General features: G+C 37.1%; 1 protein-coding gene and 1 pseudogene across 1 annotated transcript in view; one reads left to right on the top strand and one right to left on the bottom strand.

Annotated features, from left to right (window-relative positions):
- The window catches only part of Kctd16 (potassium channel tetramerization domain containing 16), a 256868-nt gene that overhangs the window by 217504 nt on the left and 13439 nt on the right, over nucleotides 1–25925 (top strand). The gene's annotated exons all lie outside the window — the stretch shown is intronic.
- LOC150063947 (DNA-directed RNA polymerases I, II, and III subunit RPABC3-like) lies at nucleotides 23728–24166 on the bottom strand (annotated as a pseudogene).

The following is a 25925-nucleotide window of genomic DNA, read 5'->3' as shown; positions in this document are numbered from 1 at the left end:
TATCTGCATCCTCTCTCTCTCTCTCTCTCTCTCTCTCTCTCTCTCTCTCTCTCTCTCTCTCTCTCTCTCTCTCTCTCTCTCTCTCTCTCTTTGTGGGTCATGGGGCTTGAACTAGCCTGGGAGCTGTCCCTGAGCTCTTCAGCTCAAAGCTACCACCCTACCCTTAAACCAAGCCCCACTTGTTTTCTAGATGTTAATTGGAGATAAAAGTCTCAGGTCAATTTGTGCCCTGACTGGCTTTGAACATTGATCCTCAGAGCTCAGTCTCCTGAGTAGCTAGGATTACAGGTGTGAGCCATTGTGCCCAGCAATCTTTCTATTCAATTACTATTACACTTCTATGTATGTCTGCATGCATATATTATTATAATTTTATTTTCCACAATTTGACATAATCAAAAAACTAAGAAAATATACACTTATAAAGCTTGTTATATTACCTTTCCATTAACTTTTTTAGGTTCTTTTCATTATTTGCCCTTAAGTCACCATATATTTCATTTCCTAACTTCAATACAACCTTGCTCTAATTTGACTGCATTGTGCTGATTTTTATCAAATATTAAGTGAAGTAAGCCAGACCCATAGAAGCATAGGCTCCATGGCTTCTCTTATCTGTAATAATTAGTGTATTTCTAGGATAGTCTTAGAAGAGGGTCATAATAATTCAATAGCTATGTACATATGACCATATCAGATGAGGCTAAGTGAAATGAATGCCAAGATATGGAAATAAGGTTTTTCTTTGTTGGTGGTGTTTTTAATTTATTGTGTAAAGTTATTTCTTTTTCCTTTCTTTTTGTCTTTATCCTTTGTTTTATCCCCTGTTGTCACTGTATTTGATTTTGGTTCCCTGTGTCTTATATGTATATATATGTATCTGAGTTGGAGAAGGGAAGGGAACAACAAAATAGTGAGACAAGGACAAAGGATGAATCAATACAACAGTGATGCTCATAATAGAGTCAGTTTATGACTGCTGGGGGGTGGTTGGGGGCAAAAATGGGAGGAAAATCTGTACATCACCTTGACAATAAAATTAAAAAATAATTATATATAGCATTTCTATAAGATATTTAAACATACTATATATATATATACATATATGTCCATGGATGGATAATATATGGATATATATTCATACACATACCTTTAAGGACCCTTTTTTATGCGAATCCAATTTACCAGGTGGTATTATCTCTTTTCAGTAGGAAAAGAGGCATGTTAGGCATACATGTTAGCAATTTTCTTCAGTTTTGTTCTTAATTTTGTGCTTGCTATTTAAAGATAGTTTCGTCGGACATGGGACATTTAATTGATAGACTTTTGCTTTTAAGTTCCAACACTTGAACTTTGTCATCCCATTAGCTTGTGGTCACAGCTGTTCCTGATAAGAGGTCAGCTCTTAACCTCTGTGGAGTATGTCATATAATTGAGTCATTCTTTTTCTTATGAAGCTTTTAAGATAGGCTTATTCACATGCAGTGTCTATTGCTCACTCTTTTGTTTCCTTGCGCATAGATCAATCACACTTCTCTGTTTCTTTACAATACTCATATTATTTTGGAATTTATATATTTTTTGTAATATATTATAGTAAGTCTTCAGAAGGCAATATGTAATTGGTTAACCTTCTAAGTGCCAGTTTTTTTGCTTTTGTTAAATAGGTCATTTATTTAGTGACTTAATGGAGCTGAATTGATTAAGTTTTTAATTTTTACTCATGGTGTATTTTCTGATATCACTCAGATTTTCTATTACTCCTTGTCTTTATCTTTTAACCTAGGGCTAGTCCCTAGGAACCATAAGCCTGGTTACATCTTGTACAGGAGGCCATTTCTCAGCCATATTTTCTCCCTTAACTATTATATTTAGGAGTGATATGGAGGCTGTTACCACACTTCAGTGAGGTTATAATTCTTTGCCACACATCAGCCAGTGCTTAGCTACTTGGATTCCTTCTCTGACAATGTTTGAGAGGACCCAGTTGAGAATGTGCACAGGTATAGTGGACTTCCAGAGGTAACTGCAGTGTTTTTAGGTGTGGCATCCTTGGCGTTTCCCCTCGATCAAGGCAATCTATTGTTCTTGATGTATGTTGCAAATCTTGTGTTTAAGTGCTTGAGATATACATTCTATCCTGTCCAGGTTTGGTTCTGACTTCTGTGTGTGTGCTTTTTAGAACATGTCACATTCTTTGAGTCTCCATAATATGTTGTGATCTTAAAAGGGTGCTTCTTAGTGTGCATTCTCTCACTTTCTCTGTCTCTGTCTCTCTTTTATGCACTCTCTCTTCCCGCCTCTCTCTCAACTTTTTCTCCTGACTGCTCTTCTACTTTGCTTGTATTAAAACTTGTATTCCCTCTATAATCTATCTCCAAAAGCAATCATTGATTTTGATAGCTTTCTTAATTGTGGAATTGTCTACTCTCTATTCCACATAAATCCAAGTGGAATATGATCATCATGGAATATAACAGATGGTTATAGAAACTGGGAGGACATGGTTTGTCCCTCCTGTTAAGTAGCTTAATGACTGGAGGGAATGCGGTAGGGAAAACTGTGGCTCCAGTATTTGAGGCCTGCTACAGCTAGGCTTGGTGAAGGAAGAAAGGACAAGTTGTCATGGCCCTGAGTGCCTAGACTCAAGATTTTGCAACAAACTTACAAAAGCAAAGGATAAAAGAAGTGGCAGCCTATATTTTCTTAAACGACATTGAAGCCTAAGCTTGATTTGTAGATAGTGAACTTCTCACCAGCTTCACATATTCAGAGGAGGGTTTCCCCCAAGTGACTCCAAGGATATAGAATGGGGAGCACATATAGGACGAATGACAGTGAAAGTTTGATATTCTTTTTTTTTCTTTTGTCTGTCATGAGGTTTGAACTCAGGGTCTAGGCACTATTGCTGAGCTCCTTTTGCTCAAGGCTGGCTCTTTACCACATGAGCTATTGCTCCACTTCTGGTTTTCTGGGGGATCAGAGTCTCAAGGATTTTCTTGGCTAGGTTGGCTTTGAACTGCAATCCTCAGATCTCAGCCTCTTGAGTAGCTAGGATTACAGATGTAGAGCACCCTCAACCAGCTGGTCAGGCTTCTCTAATTGTGAGTATAAAGTGTGTAGAAACAGGGGAAGGTCATGGGAAAGGGAAGAAGAAGATATGTCTATGAGATGAAGTTGTGTGTTGTGGTTCACATACAATGACTGCAGAAAAAAGGAGAAAAATAAAACAAAAATAAAATCTGAGAAAGAAATATAAAAACAATTTACACAAAAATCCCCAAATACCAAATTGTAAAATCAAAAGTTAATATTTTTGTTACTCTTCTAAGTTACTGTGTTTATTTATTTTTTGGGAGTCTAATCTGAGATTTAACTCTAAGGACTGAAGCTGGAACACAGAAAAATAGATTTAACATACAAGTTATAAATTCCCAGTCTGGTTTCCTAGATTTAGCTTCTAATTTCCCAGATGCAAAGCTTCAGTTTTCATCAGGAACTGTTATTATCTGTAGATTGAATTTTGATATTTTTAAACACTTTCACTCTCCTTCGAACCTTTTTTAAAATCTTAATTTTATTATCTTTGAAATGATCTTGTTTTACTAAGATGTTTGTAATTGTATTTATGTCCTTTGTACTCCCAAATCAGTTTTCATTGCTGAAATTATTTATTCCTTTACTGGCAATTCTTTTATAAATAGTCATTTGAATTCTAAATCTTTTCTAATTCTACTGCATTTCATTTTTCAATGTGTTACTTTTGATTTCTTAGTGTATTTGAACTCATTGTGGAACAATAGGTTGTGATATTCATCTCCTTTATGTGCCTGTTTCTTTATTTTGTTTCTTGGCATAAAGTCATTTCAGGTAGGACTGTCATTTGCTTCTTTACCTCTTCTTTTTCTAGTCATATCTTCACCTGGGAATTGTTATTCTATCACTTACTCTTTTTATTATAACTTTGTATAGAACTTGATCTCAGCAGTTTCTTATTGATTATATACATACATAATGTATGTATAATTGTATTTTCTGAATGCTTAGAGAGATGGAATGTTTAATAAGCTTTTGTAATTTTACGATTGCTTTGGTATAATGTCAATGTAATGTTGGAAGATTTCTGAGATTTCCTGAATATGTTCCTTTGCCCCATTTTGGCCTAGAACCTTCTTTTTCTTTTATGAATTGTTCCTTATATGGTTCAATTTGTCTGCTAGGCCAACAGATTCTTCTCAGCATGTGGCTATTTTGGAAAGGAGTCTTGGTAGGTGAGCACGAAGGCCTTTGGGATTACTTTGCTCTCATGCATTCAGGTCACACTTTTTGCTCAATGTTTGTTATGGAAGAATTCTATCACTTTCTATGCTCAATCCCAGACTGGCTGACTGTGTGTTTATGACACATTGGTTCACTAATAGGAGTTCTGTTCTCTGTATGGTTAGGTCTCTCCTTGTTGCTTTCTTGTTCTGCTCATATAGATGTCACACATGTAGGTGTCACACATAAATGTCATGCTTTGGTATTTATGAAGACAAATAGTGGCCTAATTTTATCAAAACATTGAACATGGATTTTGCTTTAGTTAGTTGGTCTGTTTTACGTGGGGTTTGAAGTAATTGAAAAGGAAAGAAACAGGAGTAAATATGAAAGGATATTATATACTTAGGAAATCAGCATAATAAAACCAACAAAAAAATCCTGTTAAAAAAAAGTAGAGGGAATGAGAGGCATCACTGGCTTATGTCTGTCCACTAATTCTAGCTACTCAAAAGGATGATATCTGAACATCATGGTTAGAAGCCAGTCTAAGCAAGAAAGACTATAAATTCTTATCTTTGATTACCTACTCAAAAGTCAGAAGTGGAGATGTGACTTAAGTGCTAGAGCACTAGCCTTAAGCTAGTGCTTAAGCCAGGAAAGCCTCCAAGCTCTGAGTTCAAGCCCCAGTACTATCACAAGAAAAAACTAAGAAGTAAAAAGGGCAATGAAGGAGACTAAGAAAGAATAATAAGAACAATTTAAATTTGACTAAGGTATATTATATGCATGTAATGATCATAATAACTGTCTGTTGCATAATTAATATATATTGATGAATATTACAAGAAGGCAATGAAATGATAAGATGGCAGGAATGATAATTCCTACCATCACCCCAGCCCCCAAGGCTGCAGGGAAATATATTGAAAATACAACTCTAAGCATATTTCCATTTTTAAAAGGAGTTGTTCGTATATGTAGATTATCCTTACATGAAGTAGATAACCTATAATGTCCTAGAAGAGACATTTTCAGGCTTGTTTGATGTTGGCATTACCTATCTTTCTTTCTGTGATCTTGATAATCAGGCTATGTTAAATCAACTAAATTAAAAGTTCTGTCCAGTAGGGGTAAGCATCCATTGTTATGGACACCTAGGTAACACCAGTGCTTGGAAACGACTGACTAGTAAATGGCTCTTGTCTCCTCATTCCCTTCATATTGATGTTCTGTAGTAAACCCACAGGTAAGTCATCCTTCAATCATGACCATGTGGTCTTTCCTAAACTTTACTATCCTGTTCATGTTCTTATTTATTTGCATATACTGTTCTCTTGGCCTAGAATTATTCCTTCCTCCCCAGATATCCATTTATCTCATCATCATATAACAGGTCATAGATCTAAAGATAAATACAAGTATGATATTTTACCACAAGACAATAAGAATGACCAACTCACTGTGAATTTACATTCTCTATTTGTGTTCTGGGCACAGTGGTATGCCCTAACTATATGAGTATATGAGTCCATTCCTCATTCCTGCTTGGAAATGAGCTTTAGCTCTCTCTAAAGGTTTCAGTGGATTTGTGGAGACTATGAATTCATCTTTGGAAGGTTTGCTAAGAAGAATGAATTGCTGACCAGGACATCTATAGGGTGTTTATTTCTCCAGCTGAAGATTTATATTCATAACACTTAAGCTGAAGTTGGAAATTAGACCTGTCACTTTAAAATATGCTTCAGCTATCTCTGGTATTCTGAAGAGTGGGTTCTTATCGGCAGTTGCATTAAAACAGCATCAGAGACAAGAGCAAGCACATTTCTTAAATGACAGCTCAGAGGAACCTTTCTGTTTTAGATTAAATCATGATTCCAAAGGCTAAGCCCTGGATTAAAGATTTTGATTTGTCTGATATTCTCTTAATCAAATCTTCTTTTCTTAATACTTCCACCCTTAGGAAAAATGAGAAGCCGCTTCTTCCTAATGGCTTTCATTGTATCCCATTAGATCCGAATAGACACCAGGAAACTCATCTCAGTGAAATAAAATAAACTTTCCATTTCATTTATTTGACCCATCTGAAGCTGGGTTAGAATATTGTCAGAGATTCATCTTTATGGGGTTTAGAGATGATGATGTGACATCTGAAAGATTCACGTTTAAAAAGCAAGGATATTTGCCAGTATCTACAGGTGGTCTGACTTTTGTGACATTTTCCATGGACATTTATATTTGCATACAAACTTAAAGAAGTTAATTACAGAATTATTCCCCTGGGATAGTAGATGCTACCTTCATAAAGACTTAGAAATAAACTTAATTAAAGTGATAAGAGTGCATTGAAAATGATCCAACTCTGGTGAGAGAAAATAAAGAAGCAGGCACTAGTGCTCCATGCTTACAATGATGGCTACTTCATAGGCTAACATCTGAGGAATTTGTTTCAAAGCCAGCGTAGGCAGGAAAATCCATGAGTCTCTTGTCTCCAGTTAAATACCAACAGCCAGAAGAACTGAAACATAGTTCATGTGATAGAGCAGCAGCTGTGACTGGAAAGGCTGAGAGAATTCAAGCCTTAGTACCAACATGCGTATGCACACATACACACCACCACCACTACCACCACCAAGAACAACAACAATAACACACAAAGTAAGTAAAAAAACAACAAGCAAATGGGGAGACATTTTTGCAAATCTTAATATAGGTAACACATTTCTACTGTCTTCTTATCAAAATAGCAATGGCATTTTTATAGAAAAAGTATATCAAAAATTTTTAAAAATTCAAAAAAAAAAAACAACAGGACCCCAGAAAAGCCAAGGTGATCATGTGATAAATAAAATGTCTACATATTCCTCTGAATTTTGAGATATATTACTGAGCCACAGTAATGAGTATTGCATGTTACTGACATAATGACAGATAAATGACCCACAGGAAAAGAATAGAGAACCTAGAAATAAATTCATGCATGTATAGTCACCTGATTTCCTGCAATTGGGCCAAGAATACATAGAGGGTACATTTCTCTATGTGAAATAATGAAACTGGACTCATACCTTACACCAATGACAAAAATCAACTTCAAATGGATTAAAGACAGAAATATCTGAGCAGAAACTGTAAAACCCCTACAACAGCATAAGATAAATCTCTTTTGACAGTGGTCTTAGCTGAGCTTTCCTGGCTGTGACACTGAAAGCCCATCCAACAAAAGAAATTAAAGTGTCATCACTTTACTTGATGGCATCAGACTAAACTCTTCTCCACAGCCAAAGAAACTATACACTAAAGGGGCCATGTACAGACTAGGGAAAAGCTTTACCAACTCATATAAAAATGTGTAAGAAACTTTCACAATGCAACAGCAAGAAAATCAGCAAAATAATTAAAAGTAGACCAAAGATCTGCTTAGACATTGCTCCAAATAATAGCCAGTAGGAGTAAAAGTTCTTCAGCCTCACTAACCCCTAATGACTTAGGAATCAAAGCAAAATGAGGCATCACCTCATACCCATTATGACAGCTATTATTAAAGAGCAAAAAATTAGAAATGCTAGTGGAGATGTGAAAAAAATTGTAAACTTATACACTGTTGGGAAAATTATAAAGCAGTGTAGATAAGTGAGCATGTCCTTAACAATTACAAAAAAAAATTACTGGGCTGGGAGTTTGACCTTGTGATGGAGTGCTTGCCTAGTATGCACAAAGACCCAGGTTCAATTCCTCAGTACCACACACATAGAAAAAAGACAGAAGTAGTACTGTGGCTCAAGTTGTAGAGCTCTATCCTTGAGAAAGCCCAAGGACAATGCTCAGCTGCTGAGTTCAAGCCCCATGACTGGGGAAAGAAAAAGATTCCTGTAATATATATAATCTAGAAATCCCACTTCTGAGTGTGTGTGTGTGTGTGTGTGTGTGTGTGTGTGTGTCTCCAAAATAATTGAAATCAGGATCTCATAAAGATATCTGTGCTCCTATATGATTTTAGCATTATTTATAATAACTAAGATAAATAACCTGAAAGTATATTGACATATTAATGGAGAAAGGAAATATTGCACTCACATATATTGAACTTATTCAGTCTAAACAAAGGAAGGGAATACTATCATTTGAGACAGTGTGTATGAACCCGGAAGCCAGTACACTAAGTGAAGCGATCTAGTTACTTCAGGATGCCATTTAAAGGAGACATCCAGAAGAGTCAAACTCATGAAGAGGAAGTAGAATGAAGTTTACCAATGATTAGTTTCAGGAGGAAAGGAGGAACTCATGGGACAGGTTTCAGTTATGCAAGATGAGTTGAAGAAATCTGTAACAACTTTTTGCCATAGTTAAAAATGCTATCATAATTCTTTTTCTTTCTTTCCTTCTGGTTGTGAGGTATTTGTTTATTTGCTTTATTATTGTTGTTGACACTGGAATTGGAAATCAAGGATTTGTGGGGTCAGGAGTTTGGCCTAGAGGTAGAGTGCTTGCCTAGATACACGAAGACCAGGGTTCGATTTCTCGGTGATCCTGAGGCTCAAGTGGTAGAGTTCTAGCCTTGAGAAAGTCCAAGGACAGTGCTCAGGCCGTGAGCTCAAGCCCAGGACTGGCGCAAAAAAAAAAAAAAAGAAAGAAAGAAAGAAATAAATAAATAAATAAATAAATAAATAAATCAGGGATTCGTGCTTGCTAGACAAATGCTCTACCTTTGGAGCCATATCTTCTTTCTTCATGGCTTTAATTATCTTTCCAATAGAATCTTGTTTCTGACTTGAGCCTCAGCTGGCAATGCATCTCTTTGCACCTTTGTCATAGGTGGGATTATAGGCTTGTGCTATCAAGCCCAGTATTTCTTTATTTCTCTTTTTCTGTTGGTCTCTCTCTCTTTCAAAAATTACCATACACTATACCAAAAGACTTCATTTTGATATATCCATATATGCACATAATCTACTTTAATCAAACTTACCTCAGCTGTTGCTTTATTTCCAACTCTGCCTTTTAAATAATGCTAACTGGGCTAGGAGTATGGCCTAGTGATAGAGTCTTTGTCTGGCATGCACCTAGCCCTGAGTTTAATTCCTCAGTACCACATACACAGAAAAAGCCAGAAGTAGCACTGTGGCTCAAGTTGTAGAGCACTAGCCTTGAGGAAGCCCAAGGACAGCGCCGAGGCCTTGAGTTCAAGCCCTAAAACTGGCAAAACAAATGAATAACTAACATATTTTGTTATTTTATTTTCATATGCGTGTTAAAGTATATGTGTGTCACCCTTCCCTTCCACCCTCCTCTCTGCCCTGTTCTCCAGCAGTTCCCTTTTTACATTTATGTCATTTGGTTATTTCAGTCAAAAATATGCTAAGAAAGTAGATTTTATCTGATGTTGTCTTATCACAAAGCAACAGCCCACCCAAACAACAAAATTACATGATAAGAAGAGTGTTTATTATTTTGGTTGTGGTCATGGATGTATGATATGAGTATGTCCATCAAATTTGTCTGTATTAAACATATACAGATGGTGATATCCATTATCGTTTAATAAAGCTAGAGAATAATAGCTTAGACTTCATTGTCCTGTAGTTATGGTCTCATGCGATGGGTACATAAGAGGATACAGGAGAAGTCCGAGGCTACTTTTTTGTGTTTGGGTGTTATGATCAGCTTTCCCCATCACCATGGGCTGTGTCCATGCCAAATTTTCCCTGCCAAGAATGAATGGCTAGGAGGCAGCCATTAATTACCTGTGAGAAGGAAAAACCAGTACTATAACAAGAGTGAAGCATATCTTGCTTCTTTTTGAGATCTATTAAAATCAAACTTTAATCATGAATTGTAAAGCAGACACAGGCAGTTAGGGGCTGCTAAAATATTAACACATCTATTGAAACAGAAACCCAGGTACTTTATTATCCTCATGACCGGCTCTGGGATTTATAATTAAGTCTTCCAGTTTGATTTATTTAGACTCTAAGCAAACTTTCAAAGTGAGTTTGAGGGGCTTTGTACTTGGAACATAAACACATTGCCTTTCCCCCAAGCAAGTTAGAACTGGAGTCTCATCTCTTCAACTTTGGGCCTCAGATGCCGGTGCTTGCAGAAACTTTTCTTCAGCATCCTTACTCATTATCTATAAGAAGGACCTCAGACATCTTCTTCAGCAGTGTGAACTTTCAAGAGTGACAGAAATGGAAAGATATCATAGATGGGAAACGGTATTAGACACAGCAAATTAATTTCTCTTGGCCTGATTTCTTTGGCACAGCTAATAGGCTCTTCTTCTGTCTCCTATCTAAGCCTTTATCTATTTCTAAATAGGTCAGAATGAGCAATGAGCAAGATGTTAGTTCCTTACACACATATACACATTATAATATATTCCTTTCACCTTTGAGGTACTTTTAGAATTAAGGAACATTGAATATAGCATGACTATGAGACTGTATTTGTGGCAAATGATCATAATCTCAGTATGAAAATACTCAGTAAAATCGAACACATCCTCCATCAAGGAAGTAAGCAAAACCGAAAAGAAGCAAAGATTTATTTCTTAAAATGTGTCATATGCACAGAAGCACACAGACCACACAGACATTAGTGTGAGAGACACAGACAGACAGACAGACAGACAGGAGAGAGAGAGAGAGAGAGAGAGAGAGAGAGAGAGAGAGAGAGAGAGAGAGAGAGAGAGAGAGAGAGAGAGAGAGAGAGAGAGAGAGAGAGAGAGAGAGAGAGAATGAATACCCACAGTACTCCTTGGAACTACCCCCATGTATTGACAGCAATGGAAAATGACATTTCTTTTCTCTGAAGTGCCAGATGTTTGACAGTACATTTATTTGAGAAATGATAAGGGTACATGTAGCACACTCTAGAAGAGTTGGTGAAATCATGCATTCAGTCTACTGTTGTTGTGTCTGGGATGAAGAGAGGAGCATATTATAAAACTTAGTCTTCAGTGACGACAAAACATTTGGCAACAACTTTATGGGTATTTGGATACATCCAAAGCAGACATCCAGAGAAAATTAAACATCACAGTACTTTTTGTTGTTGTTGTGGGATTTGAAATCTGGGCTTGGATGTGGTCCCTGAGCTCTTCAGCTCAAGGCTACCCTCCTACCACTTGAGCCACAGCATCCCTTCAGGTTTTCTAGTGGTTAACTGGAGATAAGAGTCTCACAGTCTTTAGTGTCCAGGCTGGCTTTGAACTGTGAACCTCAGATCTCAGCATCTGAGTAGCTAGGATTACAGGTATGAGCCACCAGTGCCTGACGTAATTCATGATTAATCAGAACTCTTGACTCTTCTGATGCTCATCTCCCTTCTATTAGCCATTCCCCGTCTTCCTGTTGGGCAAGAGCCCCTTGCTTAATTTATCCAAGCAGCCATTAGTGACTTCCTTCTGCTCAGCTCTCTACTATTGAAAACACATCTCCTTCCTCTAGCCTTTCCCTCCCCTCAGAGCTGGAAAGAAGCTACTTTGTAATCTACATGGGTTTTGGTAGGAAAGTTTGGAGGACAAGATACCTTAGAAAAGATGATGGGATTTAGTGTCAAAGGCCTTCAGTTTAAGTCCATGTTAATTGAGAAAATCTAGAACACATCTTTAAGCTGAATTTCAGTCTGCTCATTTAACAAATTGAACTAAGAATCACTCATTTCACAGATAAGTATCACAGAGTTATTTTAGCTATAAAAAAATCCTCTTAGAAACTATTTAGTATTGCATTTTAATCATGTTTTTATTTTCATCATGATTACATTCTTCACCAGTGAAGAAAAAAAGTTGTTTTACAGGGAGGAACATTTAATATAGCATAATTGTGATACCAACATTCCAATCAATATCAACATGCTAATATCAATATCAATATTTTAATGCCAAAGCCTGGAACAACAGATAGCTACTTCACTGGTTTTAGACTGGACTTAATCTAGGACTGAGCTATCAGATGTACCAACCCTTTGCAAGAGTTAATTTCTCAAAACGTCAGAAATGGCCCAATTTCGAGCCCATGTTTTCTCATGGTTAGTTTGTCAATGCAACACTGAGTTCAGTGAGTTTGGAAGATGGCATAAGTGATCGTGGAGTAATGATTGACTTTTGAGTTCTTCTGATGAAAATATTGCCATAGTATTCTTCTAACTAATGCTCTTTTCCTACTGAAAAATGTGCCTTAGGCACATATGTGAGTGTGTTTGTTCTATGGTCATCTCTCATCTTTATCCTATGCACTATTTTGCTAAATAAATTGGCATTTGGGAAGCTATCTGTCCAACTTGACTTTAGTTCTTTCGCTCAGTAACAATTTTTTTTGAAGAATACCTATATATCCTATGCTATCAAAGTATTCAAGAACAAGACATGGCCATATAAATGTTCTATAGATCCCATTTCATCTCATGAACATGATGTGGTTTCTCTATATTTTCTCGGAAAGGACTGACTTTTCATTACTAAAACTATTCTTATTTCACCTGATAATATTCACATAACAGTGATTCTAATTACAGCCAGATTTTCAAAAAGATGACTGTTATGAATGGACCATATTTCAAACATCAAACATCAATGAGATGCCTACTTATGAGTGTTTGTTATTAAATTCACAATGGGACTCCACAAACTTTCAGAAATCATTATTTGTTTTAATGGGAAGATCTGAGATTCCATACTCCAAGCCTCCTTTTGGCAAGTCAGCTTCAAGAAGAAGATTAATCTTCCTATAGCTTATCATCATCCTTAATTTTCTACTCCAGTGACTTTTCTCCTGTTTATGAGTTTCTTTGATTAAGTCAAGAATTTAGTTTGGGGGCAGGGCGGGGAGTTTGGCCTAGTGGTAGAGTGCTTGCCTAGCCTGCACAAGAGCTGGGCTCGATTCCTTGGTACCACATACATAGAAAAAGGCATAAATGATGCTGTTGGCTCAAGTGGTAGAGCTCTAGCCTTGAGAAAGCCCAAGTAAAGCACTTAGTCCTTGAGTTCAAGCATAGGAACTGGCAAAAAATGAGTTTGTTTTTACTGGGTTAGGCTACCATTTATTACTTTATAAGAAGCATTAGGCCTGGGCTAGAGAGTCTAGATAGAGTGTCTCATTGTAGCAAGTAAGTTACTGCACACAGAAAAGTAAGCCTGAATTTTCCAGGCACTAAAGTGCTGAGAATATCCCAAGTTAGGGTGATAGGGGTGTTGTTGTGGCCCCTTTTTATTATAACCCCAGAACAGTTACGACCCATTCTGAGGATAACACATTTTGAAGTCAGCTTTCTGCTTGAGATTTTTTCCTTTATAAATACCTGAGATTCCGTAGATCCTGATCCCATATGCTCAGCACATGGAATGTTCAAAGTGAGCAAGCCAAGTGAGGACTGCATTTTTCCCTTCCTTGTTTGCGTTGCTCCTAGGAGAGTGCAGTCAGAAAACCCAACATCAGTTTGGAATTCATGTTATCACTGGAATTGTTGTAGAGCATGAACATGTTCCCCGCTCTTGAGAGATATAAACTTTGTGGTAGAATTCTTATTTTAAAAATGTTGGTTATTCTTTCTATTAAAAGTATTGGATATTTCTTTTGTTTAATTTTCGGATACTCATCATTGTAAGGAAGGTATAGCTACTGGCTTTTAATTGTATTTTAGCCCCTCAAGAAATAGGCTACACTGTTGAATAGCTGATGTCTGTTTTGGAGAATTTATGCCTGAGAAAAAGAGCTATTCAACCTAAGCAATCCTGGAATACAATAGAATGATAGACAGATAATGGCCAAAGCCAGTGCAATAACAGATTTAATTTACCAAGCAGAAATCAATGAATTGGTGTTTACTTGTGCAAACAGTCTTTTGGGCATTGGCTCTATTAGCAATGGACAAAAGACACAAAAATCTTTTGATCTCTTGAAGCTTGCAATCTTGAGCATATCAAATCACTTAAGCTTTGAGATGATTGGTACAATCTGCTGTTTCCAAAGTCTTAGGAAGCCATGACTCCTCTCGCTGTCTCTAGTAACCTCAGCTCCAACTTCTCCCTGTGAGTAAGAAAAGTCTCTTGCTCCTTGCTCTTAAATAAGAAATATCTGGTAGAGGCAAACAATAGAGTCTCAACTCTTTGTTTTCTGCAAGGAACTTTTTCTCCCCAAGTATTGGATTTCTCCCTTTTCCTTAATCAGAATTATATTCCCTATTTAGTGATTGCTTCAGTGTAGCACTCCAGCACCATATAGAAATAGGAGGCACATTCAATTTAGGTAGAAGACCTGTGTGACTGGAATTTCTTTGCTCTGATGAAGATCACACTATTAGATCAAGATAATTTAGGGACCAAGAGAAGACAAAGCAGGGAAGCCAGTGAAGGAAGCTAAAAAAAAATCCTTCAAGTAATGAGTCATTTAATACATACCATTAAAACAGTGTGTAGGGGCCGGTAATTTGGCCTAGTGGTAGAGTGCTTGCCTAGCATGCACAAAGACCTGGGATCGATTCCTCTGTACCACATACATAGAAAAAAGCTGGAAGTGGTGCTGAGGCTCCAGTGGTAGAGCTCTAGCCTTGAGAAAGCCCAAGGACAGTGTTCGGGCCCTGAGTTCAAGCCCCAGGACTGGCGAAAAACAAAAAAAAAAACAACAAAAAACAGTGTTTATGTTCAAGTAAATTTTTTGTTTTATTCAGTAGTGGTTCCAAAACACTATTGTGTTAATAGTTTTAATTGCTAGTTATTTTTTATTGTGTCTTAATTTGTAAATTAACTTTACTCCATGTATGTATTTGGAAAAAAAATCTTTTTAACTCTAGATTGCCAGTTGCTGTTCATGGTAAGATCTACTGTGATCTTATGACCTATTGTCTAGATAAGGGTAGAATATTGTATATTTAAAAGGGAACCTAGAATTCATTATTTCTAATTCTTTTGACTATTTCTAATGATGCTTCTACCTCTACCATAGCATGAGAATAGTATACTATTTTTGACCTCTAACTGAAAACAATATTTTTAAACTAAAATCATCTTTGAATGTAAACACAACCTGTTCCTATGCATATTATCTATGTGCTTCGGACTGGCTCCATCAGTTTTTTTCCTCTCCATGCATCATTGTATACACAAACACACACACACACACACACACACACACACACACACACACACACACGGTTTATCCAAGACTAGCATCATTCAGAACATATTATAAAGCAATTTGAATATCAAACTTTTTCCTATTTCTCATTCAGTTGAGAAAAGCAAATTGATATAGTCTGATGTTTACCATTCATTTCCTTAATGCACGACTCAGTGATTCCATTTAACTGGTGAATGTATTTTTGACTGATAAATTTATAGTTCAGTAAGATTAGGCTTTGAGGTTCATTTGCCAACACTGTCTGTTTTCTTTTACTTTCTTGATTGTTCCATAGTAATTGTATATGGAAACTACTGTCTTTCAGATTTTCTGGTAGGAAACAACAAAAAACACCAAATAAATAATTTTAAAAATCCTCATGGGGCAGGAGTTTGACCTAGTGCTTGACTAGCATGCACAAAGACCCAGGTTTGATTCCTCAGTATCACATACATTTAAAAAAGCAAGAAATGGCACTGTGGCTCAAGTGGCCTAGCCTTGTGAAAGCCTAAGGATAGTGCTCAGACCCTGAGCTTAAGCCCAGTACTAGTGAAAAAAATCTTGTACTGACTATGAAGATGAATATTTGAAAAGAGAGATCTTTTGAAATTGTCTCTCTATAACTGTCTCATTTTACATTACACAATTCTTTGTTTTGTTTTACATTATATAATTCTTATGGAGAAAAAGCAAAGATCTGAGAGGTATATGCAGAAAATGTCTAAATATAACATCCAAGTAGAAACTGAAGTAGTAAAAGAAACACATTTAAACTCCATTTGGATGAAATACGAACTTGTGACTAAATGCGATTATCACTGGACTATACGTACTCAAATGTAATGAGTACTTAATGAATGTGTAATCACAGTTTAATCAATTAAATCATTTCACTTATTTGCTTATGCAAATGATGGGGGTGAAGTAACCCCTACAAATCAAACACTTAGCTCTGCTGTGGAGACTGGAGACTATGGCTCTGCTGTTAAAGAGCTTAGAGCCTAATGCAGGGAAAGTGTTCCCTTGTGATGAGCAGGTTGCAGCACTCATTAATAGCCTTCAAAGTCTTGGGGTTAGATATGGTGGAAATCAAGAGACATTGTGGAGAAAGCAACCAAAATATCTCTTTCCTGGGCATTGCCACATTACCTAGGCTGAGGAAAGAGGGAAGAAACTTATAAGACAGAAAGAACAGTTTGAATAAACTCAATGAGACAAAAATCTCAATATGCAAACATTAAGAATTAATACAGGGAGTTGCAAGTTATAATTAAGCAGAGAATAAAAAATTATAGCCAGGTTCTCCTGTGCCCTGACAAGAAGAATCTAGCATCCAGAAGACCAAAGTGCAACTTGAGAATTATGACCAAACCAGTGATATGAACTCTATCTCTGATGCTATGATATTATTATTCACAATGTTTTATTAATCTTCTCATTTGGCATGGCAAAATTAGTGGTAGGCTTACCTAGGTAAATGATAACGTTGGGATTTTAGAAATTTAGCAAAAGCAATATAACGTCAATATTAGACTGTGATTAGAGCAGAACTGTCCAGATGTGTAAAGGCCTTTGCTCAGGCCTTCTTTCTACCCAGAAACCTAGACTAGCCACCTTCCCCCACAATGAACTGTGAATATATATATATATAATTTGAGTCTTCTACTTGAGAAAAAGCCCATATTGTGTATACAAACTCATTCTCTTTCAGTGAGAAAAACTGACTAGCCCTTAGAAACTGTCAGTTTGGTAATAATCATAAGAAGTACTGGCAGCAATAAGACGAAAGCTTGTTCAAGCAGTTTTCATAAGGCAAGCACCAAGTCGAGGAGTCTGCATTTACTTCTCAAGCAAGTCTGTGGGTAAAGCTCTGTGATTGTCGTGTCACAGATGAACACACTGACTTTTGGCAGCTCACACCCATTATCCAAGTGTTCAATCACAGAAGAGGGATTCAACCTGAGGTTTGTTTGATCTTTGTCTGACTTGCCCCCCTCCCCTTGTGAAAAACTGCCATTCTTATTACACTACCTGTGGTGTAAGCTATATGACACCTGTATAGTGCCATATGTGAACTGTAGGTGTTTGATAGGCCAAATAGAGAGTTCTTCCCCCGTTCCAAGAATTGTGATGTTAAGGTTGTGATTCTATAGATAAAAGGACTCTATTCCTAGAATGTGTATGCTACTCTTTGGTTCTACTGCTAAAAGGGGAAGAAGAGAGAAGAATTGGGAGGAGCAGAAAAGAGGGAAATGGAGAGAAGGGAATAGAAGATGTGAGAAAAGGAAGTGAAGAGAGGAGAGGAGGAAATAAACCGTATTTCTTAAACCCTAATGAAGCTTAGTTTACTATTTGATTATGAATGTAGCTTCAGTGGTTGGGCTGTAACAAAAATCTATTATGAGCCCTGTACATTGAATACAAATGTAATACTTACAGAGAAGTCATGATACTAATCTGAACATGCTATGAGCTTGTTGGCTTTCCACAGTGTTTGAACTTGAGGTTTGTCTCCTGTTCCTGAGAACCCAGGAGGCTACAGGGCTGTCTTCTTGCATTTCAATGTGTTTGCAGTTATTTTTTTCCACCCTGCTATACAGAGCACACAATCAGGTATGAAAATGTGACAGGATAATGGAAATGGGAAAGTAAAGACGGCACATGGGAAGGCAGTAATTAAGCAGGATGCATATTTATCATAGTCTGACATTGTTTACAAACAATATAATGATTCCTGATTGTAGAATTAAACTCCAGGCTTTAGTTTGTAAAGTCAATCAGACAACCCCAGCAGGTGCAGATCAGGAAGAGGACTAAGTGCAGACTGTGAGAAGGCAAAGAAAGGATCTTCTGCAAAAAGTGGATCTTTTTTGAAGATGTGAATGATCAGAAATTGGATGGCTAATTTCCTAATGACACTTTCTTAATCTGTAAAGGGGAGCAGGGATACCAATGTCAGATTCTCTCCCATCTTCATCTTCACCCCTATCCTCACCCTATTCTGATATCGGGAAATCTGTGATTGGTCAGTTCTGCCTTTGTTCTCTTTCACATGTTATCCAGTCTCTAGAGCATACTCTCAGAAAGCTTTTAGTAGCCCCAACTAAGTCATGTAACACCTTTTCTTTTTGTCCTGATTTTAAATTCTGCATCCTGAGCATGAGTTCTGTGGCCTCTATGATTTAGCTCACATCAGTGACTTTAATATTACCTTCTGTCATTCCTCAAGTCAACTCCAGTTTGAGCCATTTCAAGCCAGATTTCTCTTGTTTATATATACCACCTCAATACCTTTGTATCTACTATTGCTCTTTCCAATAATGAATCCTACCCAGTCTTTAGAGATTGGCTTCTTTTGAACATTTTGTCTCAGATGTAATGTCATTTTCTCTACAGATGTCACCTGGTCAATCCATCACCTGCAATTTCCTCACCCCAATTTCATCCCAGAATCTTGTTTCATTGCCTTCTGGGGCCTCAGTACAACTTGAGATTTTATTATTAGCTTATTGGCTTGGAATAGAATGTAATCTTCCTGTGCTCAGCTGTGTTACCATAGCCTATAGAATGCCTGGGAGCTGAGTGAATGGATAGGAGGATTAAATGAGTTTCAAAAGTTCAAACAGTTCAATAACCTATTAATTAGTATTACACAAATAAAGGTGCTATAATTGCCCATTTCCTGCTAAGCTGGAACTTTTCTCATAATCACAGTATCTTGTTAGAAACTCTCTTACAATTGGTACCTTAGTTTTTATGAGTTAATAATGCATAATCTAATGAAAGACAACGTTAGCACAAGAATGATATTCAGTCTCCTACAGAAGTGACAGCTATTCTAGATTCATTTTGCTAATTTCAGTTTCCTAGTTGCATACAACATATTAGGTATATCACATGCATATCTCCCATTTTGGAAAAAGAGAACTTCTCTGGCCATAAAAGAAATGCAACACAAAACAACTTTGAGATTCTACCTCACTCCAGTTAGAATGGCCATGATCAAGAAATCTAATAACAAATGCTGGAGGGGATGTGGCCAGGAGGGATCACTACTACACTGTTGGTGGGAGTGCAAACTTGTTCAACCACTATGGAAAGCAGTATGGCAGTTCCTCAAAAGACTAAACATAGAGCTCCCCTATGACCCAGCAATTCCATTCCTTGGCATCTACCCAATCCTCCAGAAACAAGGACATACTAAATCCACTAGCACAACGATGTTCATTGCAGCACTATTTACCATAGCAAAGATATGGAACCAACCAGATGCCCCTCAGTAGATGATTGGATTAAGAAGTTGTGGTACTTATACACAATGGAATTCTACGCTGCCATCAGAAAGATTGACATTGCCCCATTTGTAAGGAAATGGAAAGACTTAGAAAAGATCATATTAAGTGAAGTAAGCCAGACCCAAAGAAACATAGGCTCAATGGTTTCCCTCATTTGTAATAATTAGTGCAAACCTTGGACTCTTCTAGCAGAGGATTATATTAGCTCAAAATCTAGGTACATAAAATCATATAGGATTAGACTAAATGAAAGATTCTCCAGGATATGGAAACAAGAGCTTTATCTTTCATGATTGTTGTTCTTAATGTATTATGTCATTTCTCTTCTCTTTTGTTGCCCTTTGCTTAATCTCATATTGTTACTGTATCTGACTTTGTTACCTGGTATATTGTATATATGTTTATTTGATTATTTGAAATAGGAAAGGGAAGGGGGATAAACAAGATGAGAAGGAGTATCAATGTGTGAGAAGTAATGAACCCAATAACTGGTGAATATAACTGTAACCTCTATATACATTACAATAAAATAACAGCTGGGCATGGAGGCTCATAATAATTCTAGCTACTCAGGAGGCTAAGATCTGAGTATCAAGGTTCAAAGCCAGCTGGACCACAAAAGGATCTGAGACTCTTATCTCCAATTTGCCTTTAGAAAATGGGAAGTGGGGATTGGCTCAAGGGTAGGGCAGTAGCCTTGAGCTGAAGAGCTCAGAGACAGTGCCAAGTTCAAGCCCCATGACCCACAAAAAGAAAAATTTTAAAAAAGAAGTAATTAAAAAAGAAATAACAGAACTTTTATAGAATTCTGGGTAAAATAGTGAATGTGAAATAGAATTTACAAAGCCACCCAAAATTTTAAATTGAACCCCTTTTTTACTTCTGAACCCTTCCCACCACAGCTATATCTAACTTTTCCATGTGTTTTACTTCAGAGAATGTATACATATGCTGGGTACCTGCTATATAGCCAAGAACTTCTAGAAACATTCTTTATCATTTTATTGTTGCTGTTATTGTTATTATTACTAGAGAATTCTTATCAACTCTCTCCTCTTTTCACCAATGTAAATTACATCTGCCGCCTGAATAGCTCTTCAATCTGTAGCTGCTGCTTTCATTTCAACAGTTCTTTTAATAGCCTTCTAAATGGACTTCGACTTCTTTGTTTTACTTGCTTTTTCTCTTGGCAATAGGACTGGAGATTGAACTCAAGGCCTTGTACTTGCTAGGTGGAAGCTCTACCACTTGCGCCTTTTTATGTATTGGTGATTTTTGAGGTAAGATTTCAGATTATCCCCAAATCTGTCAGAGATGTGATCTTCTTACTTATACATTTTCATGTGTCTGGACTCAACCATTATTCTGCTCCCATGACTAAGATAACAGGTGCCCTTCACAGCATTCAGCTATTGGTTGAGAGGATATTTCTAAAATTTCTCTTTGTATAGGCTAGACTGCAGTCCTCTGATCTCTGCTGCTTACGTATCCAGGATTACAGACCCGAGCCACTGGACTTGATTTCTTTTTTCCCTTTCCTATCACTGTCCCATTTAAAACATGAGTTATCTCATTACTTTCCCATTTAGAATAACTTATAATCTAGATCTACCTACCTCTTTTTTCATATATTTTTATTGTAATTAATAGAAAGGTTACATGATATTTGCCAGATAGATGGTGCATTAATTCACATACATTGATACCCTTTCACATGTCTTGGTCCCCATTTCCCTCTCCCCCATCCCCACCCCTCATCTTGTTTTCCCCCCTTCCCTATCCAATTTCAAATAACCAAATACAAATATATCCGATATATCAGGTAACAAAGTGAGATACTGTAACAATATGAGATAACCAAGGGACAGCAAAAGAGATGAGAGATAACATAGTACATTAAGAACAACAATCATTCATTATATGGCTTATGTTTCTATCTTTGTCACTCATCATCTACTCATGAGCTACTGTTAGATCCCTAAATGCAGTGCACCTCAGATGTTTTATACCTTCTGCCATTACCCACTCTGCTTGATGACGTCTCACACAATCTTTACAGGTCCTTCTCCTTCATTGACATCTATTTATTCTTCATTCTTGTCTTAAACCAGATCCTACTTCCTCCAGAAGTCTGTCTGATTTTTCCCTACTCCCTGCAATCATGTTAGGTGCCCTGGAATTATAGTATTGAGAATGTTATTTTCCTAGAATACCACTCTGGTTCCTTTCATATGTTTTTCCAAATATTTGGGGGACCTGATTTTGCTTCTCACCCACAAATTTTCTTAATTTTATCTCTATGACTTTTCTATCATTTTTCTTTCATTCAGCAATGAAATTGCTTCTTTTATAGTCTCCTATCTTATTTCTTACTCATTGATTATAACGCTTATATTCCTTAATCTCCAGGGCTTTTTTTTCAATGTTCTTCCTCTCTTTTTATTTGCTTTTTTTCTTCATCAGTTTAATGATCAATATTAGATTCTGAATTCAATAGTTTAATAACTATGAATGCAACATTCTGATGAAAACCTTGCCAAACTCTGGAGTTTGACAACTGAAGGTACACACATTTTTTTCTGGTTGCCCTTCAAGTGAACAAGGTGCATTGGGTTGAGAAAGAAAAATTCAGTCTGATCAACAGAGGGAGAGGGAGAGGGAGAGGGAGAGGGAGAGGGAGAGGGAGAGGGAGAGGGAGAGGGAGAGGGAGAGGGAGAGGGAGAGGGAGAGAGAGAGAGAGAGAGAGAGAGAGAGAGAGAGAGAGAGAGAGAGAGAGAGAGAGAGAGAGAGAGAGAGAGAGAGAGAAGTTCAGCTACCAGAACTTGCTTATTTTTAGCATGCTTCACTTTTGCTTCTTTTACTAGCATCTATTTTTTTTACTGAGGATTTATTTTTTATTCAAATCTTGATTCTCTACAGGTGATGGTAAAGTTAGCTGAAAAATTACATACATATGGACACATACATAGGTACACATTCAGGCCTTTTCAGATAGTTGATAACTACAGGATGGTCCCAACTCATTTCAAATATATCAAGGATCACCAACAATTTTTTCTTAAATCCTTGTGATAACAGTATAAAATAGTGTAACCACTCCATTTAAAGGTAGTAGACTGTAGACTAGCATCTATTTTTATCATCTATTTTCCAAATGATAATAACAGAAGGATAATAATTTCACCATAAACATAGAGGGGAGTATATTTAATAAATGGGCCCCAGAAATATAGATAGTACTCCAATATCTATCTCTTTAACTTCCCTTATGGTTATTGTAGGCTAACGCTATTTCTTCTTTAATCTTCTCCAGTTTAGGGATTATTAGTGCTCATTACTTTGGGTAGTTCTCCTTTATCTAAATTGCTCATAAGGTATATCCATCAAACCACTTGAAAGGAAAACACTATGCAAGGAAAACATGGATTTGCTGGTAGGTTCCATGCTTGAAGGTATTTCTCTGCAATGCAGGGAATCAGGAAATCTGATGAATTATTTTATTTTTATGTAATTTATGTGGTGTATGTGTGTGTGTGTGTGTGTGTGTGAGAGAGAGAGAGAGAGAGAGAGAGACAGAGACAGAGACAGAGACAGAGAGAAAGAGAGACAGAGAGACAGAGACAGAGGGAGAGAGAAAGAGAAAGAGAAAGAGAGAGAGAGGTGATACTGTGCTTGAACTCAGGGCCTCACATTTTTGCTCATTCTACTACTTCATTTGAGCACATCTCCAGTTCAAATTCCAAGTTCCCCACTGGCTAGAAATGTAGGCATGGTACTTGGCCATTAAGTTTTCTCTTTTTTTTTCTGAAAAAGTGTAAGTTTAATTTTTTAAAAAACATTATGTACATAAAACAACTTCAGGTTCATTTTAAGCTCTTCCACTGGTCCTTCACAGTCAATTGTAAGTTCACCATTGAATTTAGACTTGCTAAAGTTTCACCCAACATAGACATGAGCCAAACTTTCCTTAACAGGTGAACTAGAGCAATTTCTCTTCAGACTTGAATAACGTCATGATGTGTCTGACGAGTAGCCTGGCTGCCTTCCCAGGAAATTCAGAAGGACAATTTCTTCATCAGCAGATAAACTCCGAATTTACCTCAAATCCAAGCAAGTTGTTGGCATGCCTCTGTAGCCTCATGAGCAGGCCCCCATAGATATATAGGTACAGGTGTGTTGCTGCTTCAGTAGAAGTTTCATCTCCCTCAATCCTGTACACTTTCCCATACCTGACATATTCAAAGTCAGCCTTGGAAAGTCAGTCATCTGAGTGGTTGTAGTCACCATCATCCAGGTACCATCTTTATATAATGTACTAGCTATGACTAATCAGAACTTGTCACCCAAGTCTAGAGGGTAAATCTGAATGTTTACATCCAAGATGAGGTCTATCTTGAAAGACTAATTCTCATCACGTAGTCGAGAGACTCAGTTTTAGCCCTCTGGGTCAATGTCTTTCACATCAAAAATACCCTCAAACAAGATGCCTGCCATTGTGGAGAGTGGGTTACAAGAGTAGCAGAAGAGGAAGAGATAGAGATAACCTGTGGCCACAACTAAGAGTTTGGAGCACCCCATCCTGAGGAGAAAAGGAGAATTGTGGGGGGAGCAGCTTCAAGAAAGCATGCCATTAAATTTTAAATAACAGATGAATCTTATCTAACAGGCTAACAAGGAACTGTCACATCAATGTACAATTTATGAGCTCTTGTAAGAATTCTCAATTGAACTTAATGTTATCACAGGTCAACTTATGGAAAGCATTTTCCCAGAAAAGCCAAGAGAAGACTTCTGTTTCAATAGATCCTTTTATTAGTAGTGTACCGCATCTCTAAATAGCATCTATGAAAATGGATCAGTTCTTTGGTAAAGAGCCTAGAATGAAGAGTACAAAGCAGAGCTACTGGTTAAATAACATGAAGACGGATTTAGGATAGAATGCATAGTGAAATAAAAGCTAACTGGGCCAGGAGTGTGGTTTAGCGGTAGAGTGTTTGCCTTGCATACATGAAGCCCTGGGTTCAATTCCTCAGTACCAAATATAAAGAAAAAGCTGTAAGTGGTGCTATGACTGAGTTCAAGACCTAGGACTGACAAAAAAGTTATGAAGAATCAGGAATTCTATATAGTTATTTGCATTGAATTTTCCCTTTAAATAGTCACACACTATATGATTAATGTTAATCTTGGCAAACAGTAAAAAAATATGCAATTAAAATAACTTATTCAATGGACATTGAATTTGTCTGGGCACTGGGATCATGCTAGTCATAAATCAAATCATCTAAAAATGATTGTTACCAGCGCTCATGCTTATAATCCTAGCTACTGAGGTGGCTGAGATTTGAGGACGATGGTTCAAAGCCAGCCTAGACAGGAAAGTCCTTGAGAGTCTTAATCCCAATAAAATATCAAAAGCCAGAAGTAGAGCTGTGGTTTGCCTGGGACAGCACGAGCCTGAAGCACAAAAGTGCTCACAGGCTCATCAGCACCCAGGCCCTGAGTTCAAACCCCAGGACTGACACCAAAAGAAAACAAGCAAATAAACAACTTTGAATCAAAATCCAGGTTCTGAAAGACTGGACATCACTGGCTAACTCTCCGTGGAAACTGTTGGGTCAGAACATTTATTCCACATTATCACTTTATATCTTAAAAACAAAGTCAGTTTTCTAATCCCTCTGTATTTTGCTCATTCAAAGGGGTGCAGTCTGTGAGGAAACTGCACAGACCAACACATCCCTTGTGGTTTTTAAATTATTAAAATGTTGTACAAAGAGATTTCAGTTTCATAAGTCAGGTATGATGCAATATGCACAACCCATTCTATCAGGTGCATCATTCTCAACAACTTTCTCCCTCCCTCCCTTACCCTCAAGGTATGTACTTCAATTTTTATGCAATATACATTGAATATAGTGACAGCATTTTCTCACCTGCCCTCTATTCATGTTCCCTCAAACCCCCCCAAATGCTTCTGATTCCTGGCATTCATTTTGTTAGGCAGTTGGTTAGTTGTTCAGGGGAATTACACCAATGGACTTCTCCCTAAGTATATCGCCCGTTAGTCAGTTTATGTGTATATGTATAAATCCCTGTCTATGGTGTCAGATGTGCTTGTATTTTAAATCTAAATTACCTGTATGTGAGGAATAATCATGTGCTGTTTGTCTCCCAGCCTTACTTCCTTCAATTAACATAATTTTGTCTAGGTCCATTTATTTCCCGGAAAAGGACATAATATTAGGATAGA

This window comes from Megascapheus bottae, chromosome 4 (genome assembly GCF_031878675.1).
Source record: "Megascapheus bottae isolate mThoBot1 chromosome 4, mThoBot2.hap1, whole genome shotgun sequence".
Classification (NCBI taxonomy): domain Eukaryota; kingdom Metazoa; phylum Chordata; class Mammalia; order Rodentia; family Geomyidae; genus Megascapheus; species Megascapheus bottae.
Note: the sequence above shows the minus strand (reverse complement) of the source record. Positions and strands in the feature narration are given on the sequence as shown.